General features: G+C 40.1%; 1 pseudogene; it reads left to right on the forward strand.

The window, feature by feature from the left end:
- The first annotated feature begins 5,550 nt into the window (after window positions 1–5,550).
- On the forward strand, window positions 5,551–7,403 carry LOC121942929 (cytosolic non-specific dipeptidase pseudogene; annotated as a pseudogene).
- Window positions 7,404–7,961: the final 558 nt, after the last annotated feature.

Genomic DNA, 7,961 nt, shown 5'->3' on the forward strand with positions numbered 1-7,961 from the left:
GTGGGAGTTGGGGTAATGTATTATTTTTTTAAAATTATTTTTCTGTCTGTATGTAAAGCACTTTGTGCTACATTCATTTTGTATGAAAAGTGCTATACCAATAAAGTACAGGAACACTAATGCCTGATTTCTTGCTGCTCGTGGTTTGCCTTTTGGTCATGTTGTGCATCGGGAACATGTACCACACTTTAAACAAGTGCGGCAGAGCATGTTAAACCCCTATAGTGCTGGACATCTTTGGTACCGAGACTGATGAGATGTAACAATTCAACATTCAAAAGCCAGCTTAACAGGAGAATTTTATCAGACTTTACTACAGTGCACATGGTGTCTCTGTTGCAGTACATATAGACATAAACATGCAATAAATCCACATGCACTTCCACTTACTCTTTAAATCTACATTTTGTTGTATTACCCGTTCACTGCTCAGAGTGTCTCTCTGCTGAGGTTTTCAGTAAACTAGAGACATTCGGAGTAGACACAACCAACAGCTACTGCCTGTGGCCTCACATGGTGCTATTCAATACAACTTTCATGCACGTACACACAAATAATGATATTTGGAGATAGGATGAAATAGCTTGTAGATAATATTGAATTGGGAAGCACATGTTGCTCCCATTTCCTCACTACATTTTAGCTTTCATGGACCATTGGATATTTGTGATAACCAACACTGGAGGTTTCATAACATCATTGTGGTCAGCCATTACAGGTTGAGGGTGTCATGAAAGTACTTCATATTTAAAACCTTCAATAAGTCTCTATCTAAGAGACCATAGCACAAGGCTCACAGATGTACTGTGAACTCTACAGCATCTGTTTTCAGCATTAATCAGACCCTTAAAAGCTAGGATTGCATTAGCACCAATGGTCCCTTATTAGTCTTGGGTCAAGACTTGCTGCTCTTTTTAAAGTCAGATTGAGGAAGTAGATTTGAGATTAGAGGAGAGAGTATTTGGGTGGCTGTTTAAAGAGAATGCAGTTTTCAAATTTTGGAGACAATGCTTTGAAAGATCTATAAATAATACATCTATAAATAAAATCAGGTTTTAAGACTGTAAGCATTGAATTCAACAGCACGTTCTACTGACATAGTAATATTTTTTCATTGGATTATCAGTCAACACTTGACATATAAATAAAAATGTGTACAAACTGTGCGGGGGGAGTCTGAAGAAAGAATAGTTTAAATTGTCCACCATATTAACAAACTATATGGTTCAGCTGCCAAATGCCAGTGAGGAATCACACAAGCACCATCAAAGTGTCTCATCTCCTTAAACTGTATCCATCTGCTGTCTCCGTGGAGCACAAAGTGTTGTTGTGTGTTCAGCTGTGCGGGAGACTGATGTTGATGAAGTCACAGATGCCATGGTACCAAACCAGCTGCTAATTGGACTGGCGTGTAGATGTGTTTCAGTTTCAGTTGGTCCAGACTATGTCAAAATTCCTCTAGAAAGCTCATTCAATGACAGAAAGGGGCAGAAAGAGAGCTTGCTCTTATTTCATCTGTTATCAAAACGAGCACTTTGTTTGAGTGAATGGTAGAAAAGTGCAGGGTGAGGGAGTCAAATATTGAGAGGGACAAAGTGTGTGAGTGACTGAGGTCTGAAGGTCCTCTCAAGGAAGATTGATGGTTTGAAAACATGACAGAGAAAGTAAATGTGAAAAGTTGCCAAAGCTGAGGTTAATGTTATGTTTAACCGACATGAAGTGAAGCTAACCACAGCCCCTCCTTTCCCTGAAGTTCAAAACCACCATCCAAGCCTACAGTAGGTGAGAATTAAGGGCTGACAGGATACAGTTTATAGTAATAACACCTTTGCAAGGTCCACTAAGTTCATACCGCAAATACCTCATGATGGTACAATAATGAACACAGGCCTGAGTAAAACCTGCCATTCATCAGACAGCTGAAGTGTATCTCCATACTTCAGATGGTAATCAGATTTAATAGCCTGATAATTCCACAGCCAATCATCCTTTTGAGTATCATCTCCATCTCAGCTGTATATGCTGCTCTCCCTATTCTGTCAACTTCTCCAACAATATTAATCCAAGATAAAGGCTTTTGATTTAATGTTGTTTGTGTCACTTTCTCTTGTATGAGTTTTGATCTAATTCCCTGTCAGCATGAATCAAAACGCCACTATTCTAATAAATGGCTGAGGCAATAAAAGAGTAAGAAATACTGCAGCACTGAGAGACATGTCATAGCAGAAGAAGCACAGTTGTCACTGGTAACATTAACAAGGAAGCTGCTGCTCCATTTAAGTGTCCCGATATACCAGACAGAGATGAAGCCTGCATAATACTCTGCAACTGGGACACCTAAATTAAAGCAGCCATCAGTAATGTTATTAATAACCCCTGTACTTTTTCTGTTGTTACATGACAAAACACCTGATGACAATTCACAGAACTAGATCAGACAACACCGTGAACATGAGAAGAAAACAACAAGTTCATGTGAATATATTTTTAACAACATTCAAGACACAATTTTGCAAATGTGTTGTGGGATAGGAAATATTTTTATCATTTTTGTTAATCTTTAAATATACACTTGTAAAAGGTTATCCAATTCTCCAAAAAATATGACGGGTAAATGCTTTTAAATGAGGCTTTAAAAATTATAGTTGATAAGCACTAATCGAGTCACTTTTTCTGAAGTGTCACTGCTGATTTCCTTTACTGAAGCTTGCAGTTAGTTTGAATACTTTCCTGTCAACTGCTGCTTGATTTCTTGCTGCTCTGTGGTTCCCTTGTTTGTAATGTTGTGCATCAGGAACACGTTCCAGCGCTTAAACAAGTGCAGCAGAGCGTTTTAGACAGCTTACACATCCAGTAGTGCAAGACAGCTCTGGTATCAAGACATTGGCCAAATATCTTGATACCAGTAATTTTGCTGTCTGTGGCCAGCAGGTTTATTTTCTTAAAGGGCCGATGGCCCCCTATTTCCTGACCACGTTACATTGCTCATAGACCCCTGAATCTCTGAATTTACCTAGAGGTTACAGATCATCACTTTGGTCAGCCATTAAGGGCTGAGGGTGACATGAAAGTGCCTCATATTTTTACCGAGTCTCAACAATACCCTGAAGATGTCTCTCTAAAGGAGGCAACAGGACACTGAGAAGTCTCACAGATGAACTGTGAAATCTGCAGCCTCTATTTTCAGAATTAATTAGATTCCCAAAAGCTGGTATGGCACAGGCAGCAATGGTCCTTCATTAGTATTGGGACAATATGACTTGTAGATCTTTGTACAGCCAGATCAAGAAAGTAGGTTTGGAATTAGAGCAGGGTGTATTTGGGTGAATGTTTAAAGAGTATTCAGTTTTAAAGTTCAATACACAAACTAAACACATTAAACAATTAGGTGGCGTATTTGATAGGTTAAAAACTATAAAGAAAATCTGGTTTAAGACTGTAAGCATTAAATTTGATGTGAAAATTTCTTTTTTTTAACATCATTTAGAGATGATTCTGCAAATGTGTTGTGAGGCAGGAAATACATTTAGCATTAATATTTATCATAAATATACACATGTCAAAGATCATGCAATACTCTTAAACTATGGCAGGCAAACAATTTCCTCTCTTTCTGCAGTTAGTGAGTTGATAGGAGGGTCATCAGAAAAAATATGTTACACCTGCTGATGTGGCTGCTGGACCATTAAGAATGGACATTATCATCTTACTAATCATCTTCCCAAGCTTTAAAAATGCCTTATAATTTGACTTATCTTGCAACACAACCACTCAAAACTGATCTTTCCAAAGAGCTATGAATGGTATAACATTCGTAATACCTCCAGCAACATGAAAAATACCGGCAATACAGTCTGCTTATATCAGTTGAATGAAATGTGAGACCTGAGTATGTGTTTTACAGAGAGTAAATGGAAGAAGAGGGAATAGCAAACGCCAACACTGTGATGGAAATAAGGCTAAAGGTGTCTGGGCTGTGTTCCATAGAGAACTGGAAAAACTTACAACCACATTAAAAAAACAAAAAAACAAAAAAAACATTAAATACTTTGGTTGTATGTAACAACAGAAGAAATGTATATTTTATTCAGGCCTGTGTACCATTATCATTTAAAGATATTAAACACCTGTCTGGATGCACGTTTCTTTTTTTAAAAACAGAAAATAAAAACCCACTGAGGTTTGAATAGTGCTAAAGATAGATAGATAGGATCTTTGTTAACACTTTTTTAGGGTGATAATTGGCAGCACTTACTTTTTGGATTAGACATAATCTCATCAGACCCTGAAAACTTTCCAATCCAGTTAAAAATGTCACATCACATCACAGAGCAGACAGGAAGAAGCCCTGACAGCTGCTTTGGCCATTCTTGGTAGAAAAAGTTATAAGTGAGGATCACTGCTGAAGTCTTTACAAGAAAACAAACCTGCCTCAACATTTATCTATTATCACCTTGCACTAAAAAAAAACATTTAATGTTTCAATTAGACTTACATTTCCTTTTGAATTTAATGGCAGCGGTAAAAAAACAACAACATTTTCATCAGAACAAAAACCTCTGAGAGGGAGATCTTATCTGATCTGCAAGTCATCATCTATTTTTAAAATCACACTGTGTTTGTTGATGAAGGACACCCATTCGACCATGAGATCCCAAGAGACAAGCGTGAGATTCAAAATGGAAGCCCCCAGCTGCTGGATTGCAAATAAAACTTCCAGTTGTTTTACCAAAAAATAACAAAAAATAAACTCCTTTTCTGTACCTTATCAACTGGAATTAAAAAACAACAACAACAAACAAACAAAAAAACAACTTTCAACAACTGTAAACTGACTTCATTCAGTGTTGTGTGTGCATTTTTGTGTGTGTTTATGTGGAGGTCAGCCCCAACATGCAGGGCGCAGTAGTATGATAATATATGAAACAATATATTGGTATTTCAAAAAGTACCCATAAAACAACAGATAATGACAGAGTTCATCAGTACTATGATCTTTCATATTATTTTTCCCAGGGCCTTTTTCTGTAATGTTACCCATCCCTAGCTGGGCCACAGAAAGGTTGCTTCTGGGCAGAATGTGGTCCATGGGCCACCAATTGAACAGGCAAGGATTATTTTTTTCTTAGAATAAAACTGTCTTACTTACTTACTTAATGTAGTAATCTAATGTGACTGCATGTCAGCTAGAAATGCTTTTAAGTAGCTCAATGCTGAGTGCAGCACAGTGGGACACCTGCCTAATATGGAACAACTTAAGCTACCCTACTGTTGTGTAACAGGGGCTTGGGAAACTATTCCAAAACACAAACACCAGGACTTTGTTCATTTCCCCCCACTGCTTTTGTTCCTGCCGAAACCCAGTGTGCATTCTTGGAGCGAGATCAATAGATTGAATGCAATGAATGTGCCTGTCAGCAAAACATGTCAGCTGTCTTGGCACTGTGTCAGGAAATGTTTGACTTTGTGACCCTGAGGCCCAGCAGGAGTGTCATGAGGGGAGGGCAATATAAATGTTGAGGCAACAACACAGGGCCAGTGTGCCTGCTCTAGGAGACTGTTACACACCTCTTAGCAGAGACAAGATGAATCTTCCAGTCCTGCCTTTCATTCTGCTGGTCTTTTCTACTGTCCATGCCTTCCAGTATTCAGAGCTTGTGCAGTACATTGACATGCATCAAGAAGAATATGTGGAGGCTCTCCAGGACTGGGTTGCAATCGAAAGTGATTCCAGCAACGTCTTGAAGAGACCAGACCTACATCGCATGATGGAGATGGTGGCTCAGAAGGTGAGACTGATGGGAGGGACTGTCGAGCTGGTGGACATCGGAGAACAAGAACTTCCTGATGGGCAGACGCTAGCGTTGCCTAAAGTGGTGACAGCTCAGTTTGGAAATGACACAAACAAACACACAGTGTGCGTCTACGGTCATGTGGACGTCCAGCCAGCAAAGCTAGAAGACGGTTGGGCAACAGACCCCTACAACCTTACTGACATCAATGGTAACCTGTATGGAAGAGGAGCATCAGACAACAAGGCTCCAGTTTTAGCCTGGATTCATGCTGTGGGGGCTTACCAGGCCCTCAATATGGAGCTGCCCGTCAATGTGAAGTTTCTCATTGAGGGTATGGAGGAGACAGGCTCCAATGGCCTGGACGCTATGATTGTGGCCCAAAGAGACACCTTCTTCTCTGATGTAGATTACATCATTATCTCTGACTGCGGCTGGCTCAGCAGAAGGCCTGCCCTCACCTACGGCACCAGAGGAAACTGCTACTTCTTTGCTGAGGTTGAAGGACCCAAACAGGACTTACATTCTGGTGTTTATGGAGGAACTGTGATCGAACCAATGACTGACCTCATTGGCATTCTTGACACACTGATCAGCCCCAGCGGTAAGATCCTGATTCCTGGGATCAGGGAGGCTGTGGCTCCCCTCTCTGATGAGGAATGGAAAACATATCAGGAGATCCAATTTGACATTGACAACTACAAGAACAAGACCGGTATCGACCAGCTCATGTACAACAATAAGGTGGACTTGTTGGCCCACATGTGGCGCTACCCTACTGTCTCCATCCATGGCATTGAGGGGGCCTTCTCTGACCCTGGCACAAAGACTGTCATCCCTGCTAAGGTTATTGCTAAGTTCTCTATCAGACAAGTTCCTAACATGGACCCTGCTATGGTCAAGAAACAGGTAACAGACTACCTTCACTCAGTGTTTGCCAAGCGAAAGAGCCCCAATAAGCTGAAAGTCACCATGGTGATCGGGGCCAAGCCTTGGCTGGCTGACACTCGGCATCCTCTCTATGAGGCTGGAAAGGCTGCTGTCAAGAGAGTTTTTGACATGCATCCTGATCTGATCCGCGAGGGCGGGACCATCCCTATTGCCCGGACCTTCCAGGATGTGACGGGGAAAAGCATCATCATGATGCCCATCGGAGGCTTTGATGACGGGCTGCACTCCCAAAATGAAAAAATCAGCCGGTACAATTATATTGAGGGAACCAAGTTATTTGTGTCCTACCTGCATGAAGTATCTCAGATTAAGCAGACCAAAGTGTGATTCAATCCATTACTAAATGACCTCATAACTCATTCCAGCTACAGTGCCCTCTACCTGACACTATCTATCTTTGAGACGCACCAATCAGAAGTAATAGCAAATGTAATGTCATTTGCTATTACTTCTGATTGGTCAAAATGTCTGAATTCACCTGACTTTTCTCATCACTCACTTTGCACATGGCATATTTATTTTAATGCTTCATATAATCTCAGACAGTATTGTGAGTGTGTTTGTGTGTACCATGTAGTAAAAGCTGTACAATGCAAACAAACAAACAAACAAAAAAGAAATAAAAATGAAATAAATATATTTTCAATAATGTTTAAAAAATGACTGCAGTGGCCTGAACTCAGGTTGGTAGTGTTCATTACAGACGATATCTCAGCCGTGTGTACAGAGAAAATGACAGACACCATATTCATTTCACAGTTCAGACTCCAAATATGATTTTCCTCTGTGAGGCAAAGGACACAGCCAGACACAAAGAGACATCAGACCCAGACAGAACCATTAGACTGATAGAGACACTCTCATCAAAAAGTATTAAAGCCATACATAACCTTGCTCTACTGTGTGTGGAGCTGAAGGCAGACCTGAACTAGACTGCAGTACTTTAAACCGAATTCCTAAAATGAGGAAAGGAAAGAAAAGAGCAGATTGACTGCGATCATACAATGCCTATTCATTTTGGAATAAAGGCTCACTTGTCAAATTTGCATAATCTTTGCATTCTGACCTCAAGTATAGAACAAATTTACTGGCACAGATTCTGATGCAATACGCAGTAACAGCTTATATCATAAGATAGAAAATAAGGGAGAGGCATCGAGGTAATTTATATTGAAGAACATGCTTACAGAATCTCACATCACACTTAAAAAGCAGGCA

Source organism: Plectropomus leopardus, chromosome 6 (genome assembly GCF_026936395.1).
Source record: "Plectropomus leopardus strain MGB_pleo_1.0 chromosome 6, ASM2693639v1, whole genome shotgun sequence".
Lineage (NCBI taxonomy): Eukaryota > Metazoa > Chordata > Actinopteri > Perciformes > Serranidae > Plectropomus > Plectropomus leopardus.